Below are 17,433 nucleotides of genomic sequence, written 5' to 3' on the forward strand. Positions count from 1 at the left end.
TGGCCTACTCCTGCTCCTATCTTCTATGTTTCTATGTTCCTGGATCTGTGGCCGTGTAACCGGGGTTCCTGTACCTGTGGCCGTGCAACAGGGACTCCTGGATCTGTGGCCGTGTAACCGGGACTCCTGCACAAGTGCCGTGTAACCGGGGCTCCTGCACCTGTGGCCGTGTACGGGGCTCTTGTACCTTGGTAAGTATACCTCTCTGTAATCCAGACTTTTTGATCAACCGGCACCACACCGGTCCCGTCGGTGTCGGATAAAAAAGAGTTTCCTGTAATTGGGCCCAATTTTTTTTAAATGGGGGAAAAAAGTCCTCTTTGAACTTCTTATCATTTCCAAGTTTGGCTTGCTGTAGTTGGGCGATTGTAAAATATACTATCCATTTGGAAAGGAATTGTAATTTTTTGTATGGTATTGTATTCTGGTGAACAAAGCAGCATAATACACAAAATGTGTTTTAAGTGATAAAGTACCAGGTAGTATGAAGCCAGCGATGCAGCAAAGATTTGTGGTTTAACCTTGCAAACAATATACTTTTGAGGGCAAGCAGACTAGAAAGAGTTTTTTTTTCCTGCATGTACAAAATTTTTGCTGAGCTGATGATGTGTTTATTGCATTAAGTTCTGTACCTAAATTGTATACCTGTACCAGCAATACATTTGCTTTTAGTAAGTTGCTCCAGAATAGTCTAAGTACCCTTGTGTATACTGTGGTTCCTATTTTATTAAGACTGTTATGAAATAATCATATACAAAAACATAACACGAGAAAAGGCCATTTGGCCCACTGAGCCGCCTCCTTCCACAGATCACACACAGTGTACCACAGACTACAATGCATGTGCAAAGCTTCACTCACCAATGTCTGAATTCTGGTTAAATTTTAATGTTAACAAAGCTGTTGCAATGGTTAGCTCTTTGCTAACATTTAAAAAAATGAAGTTATATAATATTCTGAAATGATGCAGTGGACCTAGGAACTTTTCAAACTTCAGTTTGCACTTGTTGAATCTATATAGCACCAGGTGTGAAGGGCCAAGTGATGTGAGCTATTTCTGCTTATTTTCAAATTGGGTGACTTTGCAGTTAACTTGTACCAAACAGTTAGCTCAGTGCTTAACTGGAACCACCTTAAATTAATACAAACTATGTAATATAATTGGCCTAAAAATATTAAGTCCGTTTCCATATTTGATGGGTAACTAAGTTTATGTATAATGCTTTTTTATAATGGGTTTTGGAGCTATTGAAAGCTACATTACAATGGGATATTGTAAGTGAGGTCCATCCATTTAGTTGGGTGTCCTGTCTTCTGATCGTCTACATAAGAAAATAAGATCATGGCTGATCTTCGACCTCCACTCAATTTTTCCACTCAATGTGTCTTTGGGAACTGTGACTACTGATCAATCCCATCCCGAAATCGAAGAAACAAATATTTTTAAGAGTTTCTTTAATTTTCACAAGAATTCTAAAAATATTTTAGCTCCAATAATATTTTGAATAATAGAATAGGAACATTGTAATCATTACCAGCACAAGGGTAGATGTAAAAGATCCCACGCCAATCTTCAAAGAAGAGCAGGAGAGTTCTCCCCAGTGTCTTGGCCAATATTAATCCCTCAACCAACATCACCTTAAAAACAGATTATCAGGTCATTATCTCTGCTATTTGTGGGACCCTACTGGCTGTCACAATTCCTACATTACAACAGTGACTACACAGTACTTCATTCTCTGTAAAGCGCTTCGGGATGTCCCACGGTCGTGAAAGGCACTATACAAATCTGTGTGTGTGTTTTTATATATATCACATTTTTGTAGTATATTTGTTGCAGTTGAAGAAATTCAGAAGAAAATGTATTATAATTGGTTGCAAAAAGTAATTCCCCTTTAATAAATGAAGCATTGAATCAGCAAAAGTAAAAACAAACTGCGAAGGATTTTGTTCCTCTGTTTGGTATAGCATAATGTAAGGAACGCAGTCAGAAAAATACAAGCAATTCCTAGCACATTATGCTTTTCAGCTAAAACTCACATGACATTGCGTTACTGCATCTGACTGGCCTTTCCAATGTTATCCATTTCTTTCTGTTGCTGTGAACATTATTGAGCTGGAAATTGCGGTCGGAGCCTTCCCGCGGGCGAATGCCTCCGAACCGCAAGTAAACTCCACACCTACCTGGTGCCTCCATACCTTCAAAGACTCATGCTTCTGGCCCTGCAGGCGTACGCCTGTGTACAGGCCCACGTATCCCAGGCGCGCAGGCAGTTCGCAAGCGTCCCAGGGATCACGTGGGCCAGTCACAAAGGGGGATTCCCATTATGCTTATGGGGATTCCATTTATGTATGGAATCCTCATAAGCATAATAGAAATCACCTAAAAAAAAAACACTTTCAGAACACTTAAATAAAAATAAATCATCACATGGTCAAAAATTAATTAAAATACAATTTGATTAAACATTTAAAGCAAAATTTTTTCAAGGGGCCAAAAATAACCTAAACTAATTTTAAAGGTTTTTGAATGTTTAAATCATTTAAAAAATGTTATTTTAATATTTATTTAAACCCGTATGCTGGTAAAAGAAGGCCATACACCTGCTTTTGCCAGGCATAAGGGTTTTGTGGGCATTCGCTGGGCAGTAGTTGGCCAACTACCCCAACCCTGTGCCAGCGAATGTCCATTTTCTGCGCATGCCAGCGAATGTCCATTTTCAGCTTGACAGATTGCAAGTTCTGGATTTTCGCGCATATGGCTGTCCTACACCACGTAGGCTGTCATAAACCCAAGCCATTGTTTATAGTTCCACAGGGCAAGAGAAATAGTGTTTTCCAAAAGACATACTGTAATTTTGCATTATAAAAATTTTGAAGATGTTTTCATTGCAGCTGCTTACAAATTTTGTATTAACTGGAAGGAATTTTCTTAACAATTTCACAATCGCTGTGTTGTATTAAATCACAGGTTTGTAGCCTTCGAATATTTTCTGCATTTTCAGAAGAAAGGCTGCATTATGGCTGAATTTCTTGTTTAGAGAACTCACAAAGACAAACAAGAAAGGACAGAGAAGTAGAACCTCCCAAAGTTCAGAACATGTCTAATCACAACAGAAACTTGCATTTATATTGTGCCTTTAGTGTAGAAAAACAAGAGGCATGAGGAAAACAGATGCCAAACCAAAGAAGCAAAGATAAGGAAGGGTGACCAAAAGCAGTTTCAGAGATGGGTTTTAAGGAAAGTCTTGATGGAAGAGAGGAAGGTGGAGGGGTTTAGGGAGCAATTTTCAGACAGTGGGGTCTAGGCACTTAAAAGCATTGCTGCTAATGGTGAGGCAAAGGAAGAGGATGCACAAAAGGCTATAATTAGAGGAATGCAAGGTTTGAGAGGTGGGGGAGGGGCTACATTGTAGCGCTGGAGGAGATTACAGAGATATAGTGAGGGGCGAGACCATGGAGGGCTTTAATCATCTTCTTGGGCAGTCCCTCGGAACCGAGGATGACTTGCTTCCACACTAAAAATGAGCTCTCAGATGACTGATGAGTCCAATGCGGGACCTACAGTCTCTGTCACAGGTGGGGCAGACGGTGGTTGAAGGGGCGGGTGGGTTGACGTGCGCTCCTTCCGCTGTTTGCGCTTGTCTTCCGCTTGCTCCCGGCGAAGAGACTCGAGGTGTTTGGCTCCTTCCCAGATGCTTCTCCTCCACTTTGTTCGGTCTTGGGCCAGTGATTCCCAGGTGTTGGTGGGGATGTTGCACTTTTTCAAGGAGGCTTTGAGGGTGTCCTTGAAGCATTTCTTCTGCCCACCTGGAGCTCTCTTACCGTGTCGGAGCTCCGAGTAGAGCGCTTGCTTTGGGAGTCTCGTATCGGGCATGCGGACGATGTGCCCGTCCATCGGAGCTGATCAAGCGTGGTCAAAGCTTCAATGCTGGGGATGTTGGCTTGAGCGAGAACACTGACGTTGTTGCGCCTATCCTGCCAATGGATTTGCAGGATCTTGCGGAGGCAGCATTGGTGGTACCTCTCCAGTGATTTGAGGTACCTACTGTCCACGTCTCTGAAGCATACAGGAGGGCAGGTATCACTACTGCTCTGTAGACCATGAGCTTGGTGCTGGGTTTGAGGTCCTTGTCTTCAAACACTCTCTTCCTCAGGCGACCGAAGGCTGCACTGGCACACTGAAGGCGGTGTTGGACTTCGTCATCGACGTCTGCCCTTGTTGACAGTAGGCTCCCAAGGTATGGAAAGTGGTCTACGTTGTCCATGGCCTCATCATGGATTTTGATAATCGGGGAGCAGTACTGTGTGGCAGGGGCAGGTTGGTAGAGGACCTTTGTCTTTACTGATGAGGGGTAAGACCATGGAGGGCTTTAATCATAATGATGGCAATGAACAAATTCAGGCATAGGACCAAGAGCCAGTGTCGGTCAGTGAGTACAGATGCGATGGATGAATATGAATTTCTGCAGGCTTTAATGCAGGCAGCAAATTTTGGATGTTTATGAAGGGTCGAGGATGGGAGGCCAACCAGGTTGGAGTAATCGAGTCTGGAAATGACAAGACATGAATGAGGGTTTCACCGGCAGAGGTAGGTGCAGGCAGTGTTTGTGATGAGTAGGAAGCTCTGCACAGGGTTGAACAGGATGATAAGGATGTGACCATACTAGTTCAGTTTGGGATACTGGCTTGAGAGAGGGCTAGAATTAGCGGTTAGGGTATGGAGTTCATTTTGCAGGCTGAAAGTGATTGGCTGAAGGAAATTATGGCTTATGGTAAATTGACCCTTAGTGTTAGGGGGATTAAATACGTGGGGTTACGGGGATAGGGTGGGATATGTGTTGGTGTAGGGGTTACGGGGATCGGGTGGGATATGTGTCGGTGCAGGCTCGATGGGCCGAAATGGCCTCTATCTGCACTGTGGGGTTTCTGTGATTCTGTGATTCCCCTAAGCTCTTTCAACCTCACTTCCTTCTGAATCCACCACTGGAAAAAGCTCACTTACGATTGCACGCCCCAACTCCCAAGCCTTTGGACTTCCACTTGCTATGATGCATTCTGCTGCTGTTGATTTGTCCCCAGCATGATTGGATTGTCAGACAAGTAGTCTGATAGCACAGAGGGACTTGAAGGGATCAGGAGAGAGATGGAGCTGGATGTCATCAGTGTACATGTAGAAGTGAACTCCATGCCTGTGTATGATGTTGACGAGGAGCATTATATAAAACAGAAAAAGGAAGGGGTCAAGGATGCACCTTTGGGGCGCCTGAGGGATTATAGGATCACAAGTAGGCCATTCAGCCACTTGAGCCTGTTCCGTCATTCGATGAGATCATGGCTGATCTGCGATCTAACTCCATATACCTGCCTTTGAACCATATCCCTTAATACCTTTGATTAACAAAAAGCTATCAATCTCCGATTTAAAATTAACAATTGACCTAGCATCAATTGCCATTTGGGGAAGAGGTTTCCAAGCTTCTGGTGTTTAGTGGGAATTTGGTAGAAGGAGCAACAGGCCAGTCTTAGTGATGATATGAGCTTAGAGATGGCACAGGGGAGAAACTAGAGAGAGACAGGGGTTTTAGGACGAGGGCAGAGGACTCCTGGGGGTGAATTGCCTTCATGGGCAAGGGGAAGAGGAAGCAGCAGAGGCAGTTGAATGGACAGTCTCTGTCTTGGTGATGACGAAATCTATGAATGGTTTTGGCAGAAGAGAATGAGGCTCAATAAACCTTGATGTGGCTGAGCCAGGTATGCTCAGATATGCGTCCCAAAAACTTGAGAGAATGCACATGGAGGGGGGAAAATGACTGGAATGGGAGGAAGTTAAGGTTTTGCTGGGGACAAATCAACAGCAGCAGAATGCATCATAGCAAGTGGAAGCCCAAAGGCTTGGGAGTTGGGGCGTGCAATCGTAAGTGAGCTTTTTCCAGTGGTGGATTCAGAAGGAAGTGAGGTTGAAAGAGCTTAGGGGAATGTGGGACATAAGGAAGTGGTTGGAGATGGCCTTGTTGGTGATTAAGATTACAGGCGTAGCGAGGCCATGAGAGATGGTAATGTCAAGTGGTGAATATGTTTAGGTGAGGTGGTGTCAGCGGTGGCAGTACTTAAAACAGCGCGGTATCAGCGGCGACTAAATCTTCAACGATTTCCAAAAAAACAAGGAGTGACATCATGGGACAGCAGATAGGTGATTGGTTGGTGAGTATTAAGGTTTTTTTTCTCTCTTCCCTCTAACCTAGGACAGTGGTTTAAACTAGGTGTGGGAAACTACAAAGTACTGTATTAAATTTATAGCTTAACTAGTTAAACTAATTAATATAACTCTAAATAATCGTTGAATAAAGACTTTAACTAATTAAATAAATAAAATAAGGCTAGACTAAGATATGGCAGGGCATGTTGTATGTTTTGACTGCAGTATGTTGGAGTTTGTGGACAGCGAGACTGTCCCGAGCAAACACGTCTGCAGGAGATGTCTCCATCTCGAATAAGAACATAAGAAATAGGAGCAGGAGTAGGCCATTTGGCCCTTCGAGCCTGCTCCGCCATTCAATAAGATCGTGGCTGATCTTCTACCTCGTCTCCACTTTCCTGCACTATCCTCATATCCCTTGATTCCCTTAATATTCAAAAATCTATCGATCTCTGTCTTGAATATATTCAACAACTGAGCCTCCACAGCCCTCTGGCGTAGAGATTCACCACCATCTCCAGCTCAGAGTCATTGAGCTGGAGTGCGAGTTGGAGACACTCCGACCCATAAGAGAGGGGGAGGAATTTCTGGACAGTTTTATCCAGAATCCAGTCACACCCCAGAGGAAAGCACAGGTTCAGGAACGGGAGGGTGTGACTGCTTGGGAGCCGGGTAGCGGGGATTTAGGAGAGGTTGAGAAGGTGGTCCCGCAGACACTGGTCCTGTCCAACAGGCACAATGTACTGGCTACCTGTGAGGACAAGGAGAAAGACTGCAGGAAGGACAGCCACAATGCAGACCAAGGCACCGTGGCTCAGAATACTGTCCAAGGGGGGGGGAAGAGCAGAATAGAAATGTGGTAGTGATAGGGGATTCTATAATTAGGGGGTTAGATAGCGTCCCCTGCAGCCAAGAACGAGAATCCCGAAGGGTGTGTTGCGTACCCGGTGCCAGGGTAAGGGATATCTCACGGTGGCTGGAGAGGGACTTGGAAAGGGAGGGGGTAAATCCAGTTGTCGTGGTCCATGTTGGAACAAACGACATAGGTAGGAACAGGGAGGAGGTCCTCCTCCTGATGAAAGAGTATCAGAAGTTAGGCTCCAAATTAAAAAGCAGGACCTTGAGGGTAATAATCTCTGGATTATTGCCTGAGCCACGTACAAATTGGCATAGAAGCAGACAGATCAGGAGAATTAACACGTGACTAAAGGGCTGGTGCGGGATAGAGGGGTTCCTTTTCATGGGACACTGGCACCAGTTCTGGGACAGGAAGGAGCTGTACCGATGGGACGCGCTTCGCCTGAACCAGAGTGGGACCCATGTCCAAGCGGAAAGGGTAAATAGGGAGGTGGCAAAGACTTTAAATTAGTAAGATGGGGGTGGGATCTACAAGAAACATAACCAGCCTAATTATAAATAAAACCGGAAAAGAGAGCATAGGAAAGAATAAAGTAAGGGAGGACATTGATGGTAAGGGAATAAATAGAGTTATAGAACAGGAGTCTAAAAAGATGGTTAAACATAAAGTGAGAGGAAATCCTATTAAAAATGAGTTAAACTGTCTGTACAGCAATGCACACAGTGTCTGTAATAAAACGGGAGTTGGAGGCAATCATGCGTTGCGAGGGACCAGACATAGTAGGGATTACGGAGACATGGCTACAGAAAAATCAGGACTGGGAATGAAACATTGCAGGGTATAACATATTTAGAAAAGATAGAGAGGGAAAAAGGGGAGGTGGAGTAGCTGTACTTATTAGGGATAACACAATGGCAGTAGAAAAAAGTGACGCAGCTATCAGCAAGACAAAAATAGAATCCATATGGATAGAGATAATAAAAGGTAATAAAGGATTAATCACACTAACAGGTGTAGTTCACAGATTACCTAATAGTGGCAATTTAGTGGAGGAAGAAATATGCAGACAAATTAGGGAAATGAGTAAAAAACATAGAATAATAATCATGGGGGATTTCAACCACCCTGATATTAATTGGACAGAAGAGATGGGTAAAGGGCATAATGGAATGGAGTTCCTACAATGTGTACAGGACTCCTTTCTAACCCAATATGTAAAAAGCTCAACAAGGGAGGATTCACAATTAGATCTAGTAATGGGGAATGAACCAGAGCAGATAAGAGAAGTAAAAGTAGGAGAACATCTAGGCAATAGTGACCATAATATAATACACTTTAAGATGATAATTGAGAAGGACATAAGTATGACGAAAACCAGGGTAATAGATTGGAGAAAAGCTGATTTTGAAGGGCTGCGACTAGAACTTGGGAAAATAAAATCGGCAACAATATTGGCAAACAACGATGTAGAACAGCAATGTGAAACATTTAAAACGGTGTTCAACAGGGTGCAGGAACAATATATTCCGCTAAAAGGAAAGAATAAACTAAACGCTAATGAGACGCCATGGATGAATAAAGCCATAAGAGAACAATTGAGAGTAAGGAAAGAGGCATACATTAAGTACATAGGGAGCAGGGGAGCGCATGATGAGGGAGAATACAAAGCAATTAGGAGAGAAGTCAAAAAAACAATTAGGAAGGCAAAGAGGAACTATGAAATTAAATTATCAAGGAACATAAAACAAAATAGTCAAATATTTTACAGGCAGAGCAATTAAAAAAAGGAAGGTTAGGATGGGAATAGGGCCATTAAGGGATAGACAGGATAATACCACAGGTAACGATAGAGAGATGTCAGAAATATTAAATAATTATTTTGCTTCAGTATTTACCAGGGTGATAGAACAGGTGGACATGACGTTGGATGATGAGATTCGTAAAGAGATAAGTGCATTTAAAATAAAAAGAGGGGATGTATTAAATAAACTAATCAAACTCAGAGGATAAAACCCCTGGTCCGATGGATTGCACCCATGCATTTTAAAAGAATCTAGAGAAGAGATAACAGAGGCATTACTACACATATTTAATAATTTGTTAGAAAAAGGTGTAGCGCCAGAGGACTGACGGACAGCTAATGTAATACCTATATTTAAGAAGGGGGATAGAACATGTACAGGGAATTATAGACCAGTCAGCTTAACATCGGTGATAGGAAAAATAATGGAATCCCTACTAAAGGAGAAAATAGAAGAACATAGTAATGAATAGTCAGCATGGATTTCAAAAGGGAAAGTCTTGCTTGACCAACTTCATTGAATTTTTTGAAGAGGTAACAGACAAAGTAGACAATGGTAATGCAGTAAATGTCATTTATCTAGATTTTCAAAAGGTCTTCGATAAAGTACTCCATAATAAACTAATGAACAAGGTCAGAGAATGTGGAGTCAGGGGAGAAGTAGCAGAATGGATTGCTGGCTGGCTTCAAGACTGAAAGCAGGGAGTAGGAGTAAAAGGTAGCTATTCACAGTGGCAGAAGGTAGGTAGTGGCGTTCCACAAGGATCAGTGCTGGGACCAGTGTTGTTCACAATTTATATTAATGATTTAGACTTTCGAATCTAAAACACAATTTCTAAATTTGCAGATGACACCAAATTGGGGAGGATAGTCAATGCTGAGGAGGACTGCGACAAATTTCAGGAGGACATGAATAAACTTGCAGAACATAAGAACATAAGAAATAGGAGCAGGAATAGGCCACTTGGGCCCTCGAGCCTGCTCCGCCATTCAATAGATCATGGCTGATCTTGAGCTCAAAGCTGTAATGTATATACCTTTATAAGGGGGGAACTACTTTTTACAGCTCATGTATACTGTAGTACCGGCAGTGACCACACCTGTCTATAGCACGGAGTAGTAATCTGTACAGTTCAGTTCCAGAGTGAGCCACGTTGAGTAAACACCTGTTGTACCGTTCTCCTGTAGTCTGTGTCTTACTACTGACGGACACAACAAAAGCCACTTCCCTGCCCGCTCCCCATAACCCTTCACTCCCTTATCTTGCAAAAATCTGTCTATCTCCACCTTAAGTGTATTTAATGACCCAGCCTCCATAGCTCTCTGGGGCAGAGAATTCCACAGATTTACGACCCTCTTGAGAGAAGAAATTCCTCCTCATCTCAGTTCTAAGAGGGTGACCCTTTATTCTGAAACTATGCCCCCGAGTTCTAGATTTCCCCTGGAGGGGAAACATCCTCTCTGCATCTACCTTGTCGAGCCCCCTCAGTATCTTATGTTTCAATAAGATCACCTCTCATTCTTCTAAATTCCAATGAGTATAGGCCCAACCTGCTCAGCCTTTCTTCATAAGTCAACCCCCCCATCTCTGGAATTAACCGAGTGAATCGTCTCTGAACTGCCTCCAATGCAAGTATATCCTTCCTTAAATAAGGAGACCAAAACTGTACGTAGTATTCAAGGCATGGTCTCACCAATACCCTGTACAGTTGTAGCAGGACTTCTCTGCTTTTATACTCCAACCCGCTTGCAATAAAGGCCAACATTCCATTTGCCTTTTTGATTACTTGCTGTACCTGCATGCTAACTTTTTGTGTTTCATGCACAAGGACCCTCAGGTCCCTCTGAACAGTAGCATTTTGTAATCTCTTTCCATTGAAATAATTTTTAAAAAATTTTCCTGCCAAAGTGGATAACCTCGCACTTTCCCATATTATACTCCATCTGCCAAATAGGCATATAAAGTTCAAATTTTTCAACACAGATAAATGTGAGGCATTACATTTCGGTCGGAAGAATAGTGAGGTCACTTATTATTTGGAGGGTGCGAGTCTGGGTGGGGTAGAGGAACAAAGGGATTTCCGAGTACAAATACACAAATCACTAAAAGTAGCGACACAGGTTAGCAACGCCATAAAAAAAGCAAACCAAGCACTAGGATTTATTTCTAGAGGTATAGAATTAAAAAGTAGGGAGGTTATGCTAAACCTGTATCGAACCTTGGTTAGACCACACTTAGGGTACTGTATACAGTTCCGGTCATATTATAAAAAGGATATAGAGGCACTGGAAAGGGTGCAGAGAAAATTTACAAGGATGATACCAGAAATGCGAGGGTATACATATCAGGAAAGGATGAACAGGCTGTGTCTCTTTGCTCTTGAAAAAAGAAGGCTGAGGGGTGACCTAATAGAGGTCTTTAAAATTATGAAAGGTTTTGATAGCGTGGATACAGAGAGAATGTGGGGAAGAGCATAACTAGAGGCCATCAATATAAGATAGTCACCAAGAAATTCAACAGGGAATTCAGAAGAAACTTCTTTACCCAAAGGGTGTTGAGAATGTGGAACTCGCTACCACAGGGAGTGGTTGAAGTGAAAAGTATAGATGAAGTTAAGGGGAGGCTAGAGAAGCATATGAGGGAGAAGGGAATAGAGGGTTGTGCTGATAGAGTTAGATGAGGAAAGACGGGAGGAGGCTCGAGTGGAGCAAAAATGCTGGCATGGACTGGTTGGGCCGAATGGCCCGTTTCTGTGCCGTATATCCTATGAGTTCATGTGCAGGTAAAGGGTCAGGGAGGACAGGACAGGAGAGCAGCAAATTCAGAGGAGAGAAAGCAAAGGGACTTGAAATGGAGGGAGGTGGTTGCCAAAGTATAACTTGGTCTACTAATCACATTAACGGGTACAAAATACATTTGGGACAACGCTAAATGAAGTAAGCCATTACTTGCATTGATGGTATAGTTTGAAGAGTCCACTTGCAGTTAGAGGCACCCTGTGATGCTCATTAGCATCCATGTTGACATTCCACATGATGTTGAATTGTCCTGACTCACCTAGCCCAGAAGATAAAGGTTGTCCTTTGACATTGAAAACATATTTGTTAGTTTGCCCTTTGGGGAGGAACTTATAAAGCAGTATGGAAGAAGAATTTCCAAGTTCCAGTAACATTCCAAGAGGAATTTTTAAGACTCAATGTTGGCTGGATAACCAGTACCTGTAACCAATAAAGCTGCCAGGGGCAGACTTAGACTGAAATCCTGTGATGTTAAGAACATCTTATTCTCTGTAAGGCTGGCGAGCACTCTTCAGAATCTACATTTTTTTAAAAAGCAGTCTGCTTGCAAATCCCACCAAGTCACTGTCACCATGATGTACACCCTGTAATTCAAAGTTGGGAAATAGTGGAAGATCACCTTTTATTCGCATCAGTAGATCAATAAAATCTACAACCACTCCTCAATTCAAGAGTATCTAGTAAGATACCTGTTCTGCAGCACGTCCAGCACGGCCAGTACAATACCAGTAAAAGAAGTGTCAAATTTAGAATACTCAAAACTACCACAAACCCTAGAGAAGAGCAAGATTTATTTCTGCTACAACAGGAGTTTTTTATGCTGCCAAGTGTCCAGCCAATGTTTCTAGTGTAATAGCTATTTGGCCTTTTCTGTATAACTATGAATTTTCATGAAGTATGTGTATCGGTGTTAACTGTACACTTGCACATCATAGGGGTTGCATTGGTACTGGTTCATCTGTGTGCAATTGAGATCAGTGTAGTGGGAACCCCACAGCGCGAGCTGCTGTGACGTCAACAAGCCAACCAATCACCATACAGAATTCTCACAGACAGGGAACCAGGAAGTGAACAAGTTGCTATTATTCAGACTTTTTAAAAATGTTATAAGAGCAAAACAATAATTGGGGCTCTCACATGGGGAAAACCTGCGTTTGTTACCTGTAGACTTGACTGTTCCAACGCACTCCTGGCTGGCCTCGTACATTCTACCCTACGTAAACCTGAGGCCATCCAAAACTCGGCTGCCCGTGTCATAACTCGCACCACAGCGCAGCAAGTGAATAACCGACCGCATCTTCAAGATGCGCGCTATATCCTGATGTTGTGGTCAGTTTCAAAAGGGTAATAATAGCGAACACTGTTCGTTCGCTGTTATTACCCATCGCAAACTCCGGACCCATGAAATTTCTGTTGGTTATATGAGAAATACAGAATAAAAGGTTTCTATTTCTTTCACCCAGTGCTACCATTAGGGTCTAACAGATCCAGTATAACACGGAGCAAAGGCAAGGTATAGTTCCTTCTAGTCAGTTTCAACAATGTACCCAATCCCAGGATCTCAAGAGTGTTGCCTAAAGCACCTGCGACATTTTTGTTTCTCACTTTTAGCTTCCATATGGCCTTTTGTTTTAATGAGATTTCCAAATCAAAGACCCTTGTGTTGTGGACTCTTGCTGACTTTGAAACTGGATTGACACTGCACAAACTCAATTTATTACAGGACCTTGTAGCGAACCGGCTTTGATCCAGACTGTCTGGCCTGAACTTGAATTTGGATCCAGAGACGAAAGCCCGGTGTGTTATCGTCCTGTGCCATCTTGTCCCCTATAAAATAGTCATACAGCACAGAAAGAGGCCCTTTGGCCCATCGTGTCTGTGCCAGCCATCAAGCCCTGTCTATTCTAATCCCATTTTCCAGCACTTGGTCCGTAGCCTTGTATGCTATGGCATTTCAAGTGCTCATCTAAATGCTTCTTGAATGTTGAGGGTTCCTGCCTCTACCATCCTTTCAGGCAGTGAGTTCCAGATTCCAACCACCCTCTGGGTGAAAAAGTTTTTCCTCAAATCCCCTCTAAACCTCCTGCCCTTTATCTTGAAACTATGCCCCCTGGTTATTGACCCCTCTACTAAGGGGAAAAGTTCCTTTCTATCTACCCTATCTATGCCCCTCATAATTTTGTACACCTCAATCAGGTCCCCCCTCAGCCTTCTCTGCTCTAAGGAAAACAACCCCATCCTGTCCAGTCTCTCTTCATAGCTGAAGCGCTCCAGCCCAGGTAACATCCGGGTGAATCTCCTCTGCACCCTCTCCAATGCAATCACATCCCTCCTTTAGTGTGGCGACCAGAACTGCACACAGTATTCCAGCTGTGGTTTAACTAGCGTTTTGTACAGCTCCATCATAACCTCCCTGCTCTTCTATGCCTTGACTAATGAAGGCAAGTACCCCATATGCCTTTATAACCACCTTATCTATCTGTCCTGCTGCCTTCAGGGATCTATGTATATGCACACCAAGGTCCCTCTGATCCTCTGTCCTTCCTAGGGTCCTACAATTCATTGTGTATTCCCTTGCCTTGTTAGTCCTCCCAAAATGCATCACCTCAGACTTTTCAGGGTTAAATTCCATTTGCCACTGTTCTGCCCATCTAACCAACCCATCTATATCGTCCTGTAGCCTGAGGCTTCCCTCCTCGCTATTTACCACTCCACCAATTTTCATATCATCTGCGAACTCACTGATCATACCTCCTACATTCATAATCTAAATCATTAATGTACACTACAAACAGCAAAGGACCCAGCACCAACCCCTGCAGTACACCACTGGACACAGGCTTCCAGTCACAAAAACAACCTTCGACCATCATCCTCTGCCTCCTGCCACTAAGTCAATTTTGGATCCAATGATGCCAAATTGCCCTGGATCACATGGGCTCTTAACTTCTTGACCAGTCTCTCATGCGGGACTTTGTCAAAAGCCTTACTGAAGTCAATGTAGACTACATCAACTGCTCTACCCTCATCCATACAACTAGTCACCCCCTCAAAATTCAATCAAATTGGTTAGACATGATCTCCCTCTGACAAAGCCATGCTGACTATCCTTGATTAATCCTTGCCTCTCCAAGTGGAGACTAATTCTGTCCCTCAGAATTTTTTCCAATAATTTCCCTACCACTGATGTTAGGCTCACTGGCCTGTAATTCCCTGGTTTATCCCTACTACCCTTCTTGAATAATGGTATTACGTTAGCTGTCCTCCAGTCCTCTGGCACCTCCCTTGTCGTCAGAGAGGTTCTGAAAATTTGTGTCAGAGCCCCTGCAATCTGTCCCTTGCCTCACAGCAGCCTGGGATACATGTCGTCTGGGCCTGGGGATTTATCCACTTTTAAGCCTGCTAAAACTGCTATTACCTCCTCCCTCTCAATACTAATTTGTTCAAGTCTATCACAATCCCCCTGCCTGATTTCTATGCCTACATCGTCCTTCTGCATAGTGAACACTGATGCAAACTATTCATTTAAAACCTCAGCTACATCTTCCGGCTCTACACACAGATTGCCACTTTGGTCCCTAATGGGCCCGACTCTTTCCCTGGTTATCCTCTTGCCCTTAATATACTTATAAAACACCATGGGATTTTCCTTTATTTTGCCCGCCAGTGTTTTTTCATGCCCCCTCTTCGCTCTCCTAATTTCTTTTTTAAGTACCCCCCCTGCACTTTCTATACTCCTCTAGGGCTTCCACTGTTTTTAGTCCTTTGTATCTGCCAAAAGCCTCCCTTTTTTTCCCTAATCTATTCTTGTATATCCCTTGACATCCAGTGTTCCCTGGGCTTGTTGGTCCCACCCTTGACCTTTACGGGAACATGTTGGCGTTGTACTCTCTCTATTTCCTTTCTGAAAGACTCCCACTGCTCTGATGTGGATTTTCCTACAAGTATCTGATCCCAGTCCACTTTGGCCAGATCCTGCCTTATCATATTAAAATCGGCCTTCCCCCATTTAGAACCTTTATTTCCAGTCCATCTTTGTCCTTTTCCATGACTATCTTAAATCTCACCGAATTATGGTCACTGTCACCAAAACACACTCCGACTGACACTTCTACCACTTGCCCAGGTACATTCCCTAGAATTAGGTCCAGTACTGCCCCCTCTCTTGTAGGACTTTCTACATGCTGGCTCAAAAAGCTTTCCTGGATGCACTTTAAGAATTCTGCATCCTCTAAGCCTTTCACACTCTGACTATCCCAGTTAATATTGGGGAAGTTGAAATCCCCTATTATTATTACCCTATTATTTCTACACTTCTCTGAGATTTGCCTACATATCTGTTCCTCTATCTTCCTCTGACTGTTTGGGGGCCTATAGTACACGCCCAGCAAAATGCTTGCCCCCTTTAGTGTATCTCATGCTATAGATGTCATTTTATCATAACGGGAAGGATTTTTTTTCCTTCCTGTGTTATTAAGAGAATAAGTCCTTGCTATCTCATGAAACTTATGCAAATTTGTTTTAAAGAATATGAGAGAAGTCAGCCATGTGGGTCCAACTATTCCACCACAAGCGTGTAACCTCATGGCCCGGCATATCCCTCACACTACCAGGTGACCAACCCTGATTCAATGAGGAGTGAAGAAGAGCATGCCAGGAGCAGCACCAGGTGTACCTAAAAATGAGGTGCCAACCTGGGGAAGTTGCAATACAAGACTACATGCATGCTAAACAATGGAAGCAGCATGCTATAGGCAGAGCTAAGCGATCCCACAACCAACGGATCAGATCAAAGCTCTGCAATCCTGTCACAGCCAATCGTGAATGGTGGTGGACAATTAAACAACTGATGGGAGGAGGAGGCTCCATGAACAACCCCATCCTCAATGATGGCGGAGCCCAGCACGTGAGTGCAAAAGACAAGGCTGAAGCGTTTGCAACCATCTTCAGCCAGAAATGCCAAGTGGATGATCCATCTCTGCCTCCTCCTGAGGTCCGCACCACCACAGAAGCCAGTCTACAGCCAGTTCGATTCACTCCACGTGCTATCAAGAAATGGTTGAGCACACTGGATACAACAAAGGCTATGGGCCCCAACAACATCCCGGCTGTTGTGCTGAAGACTTGTGCTCCAGAACTAGCCTCTAGCCAAGCTGTTCCAGTACAGCTACAACACTGGTATCTACCCAACAATGTGGAAAACTGCCCAGGTATGTCCTGTCCACAAAAAGCAGGACAAATCCAATCCGGCCATTTACCACCCCATCAGTCTACCCTCAATCATCAGCAAAGTGATGGAAGGTGTCATCGACAGTGCTATCACTTTTTCAACAATAACCTGCTCACCGATGCTCAGTTTGGGTTCAGTCAGGACCACTCGGCTCCAGACCTCATTCCAGCCTTGGTCGAAGCATGGACAAAGGAGCTGAATTGCAGAGGTGAGGTGAGAGTGACTGTCCTTGACATCAAGGGAGCACTTGACCAAGTGTGACATCAAGGAGTCCTAGTAAAATTGAAGCCAATGGGAATCTGGGAAACTCTCCGCTAGTTGGAGTCATACCAAGCACAAAGGAAGATAGTTGTGGTTGTTGGAGGCCAATCATCTCGGCCTCAGGACTTCACTGCAGGAGTTCCTCAGGGCAGTGTCCTAGGCCCAACCAGCTTCAGCAATGATCTTCCCTCCCTCATGTGGTCAGAAGTAGGGATGTTCGCTGATGATTGTGCAGTTCCATTCACAACTCAGAAAATGAAGTAGTCTATGCCCGCATGCCGCAA

The 17,433-nt window shown here is 43.7% G+C and overlaps 1 protein-coding gene across 4 annotated transcripts in view; it reads left to right on the forward strand.

The window, feature by feature from the left end:
• Nucleotides 1-17,433, forward strand: part of LOC147123403 (ADP-ribosylation factor-like protein 15) — a 430,360-nt gene that overhangs the window by 220,245 nt on the left and 192,682 nt on the right. The gene's annotated exons all lie outside the window — the stretch shown is intronic.

Source organism: Somniosus microcephalus, chromosome 2 (assembly GCF_052327205.1).
Source record: "Somniosus microcephalus isolate GS21.2 chromosome 2, FLI_Smic_1.0, whole genome shotgun sequence".
In the NCBI taxonomy this organism is placed as follows: Eukaryota; Metazoa; Chordata; class Chondrichthyes; order Squaliformes; family Somniosidae; genus Somniosus; species Somniosus microcephalus.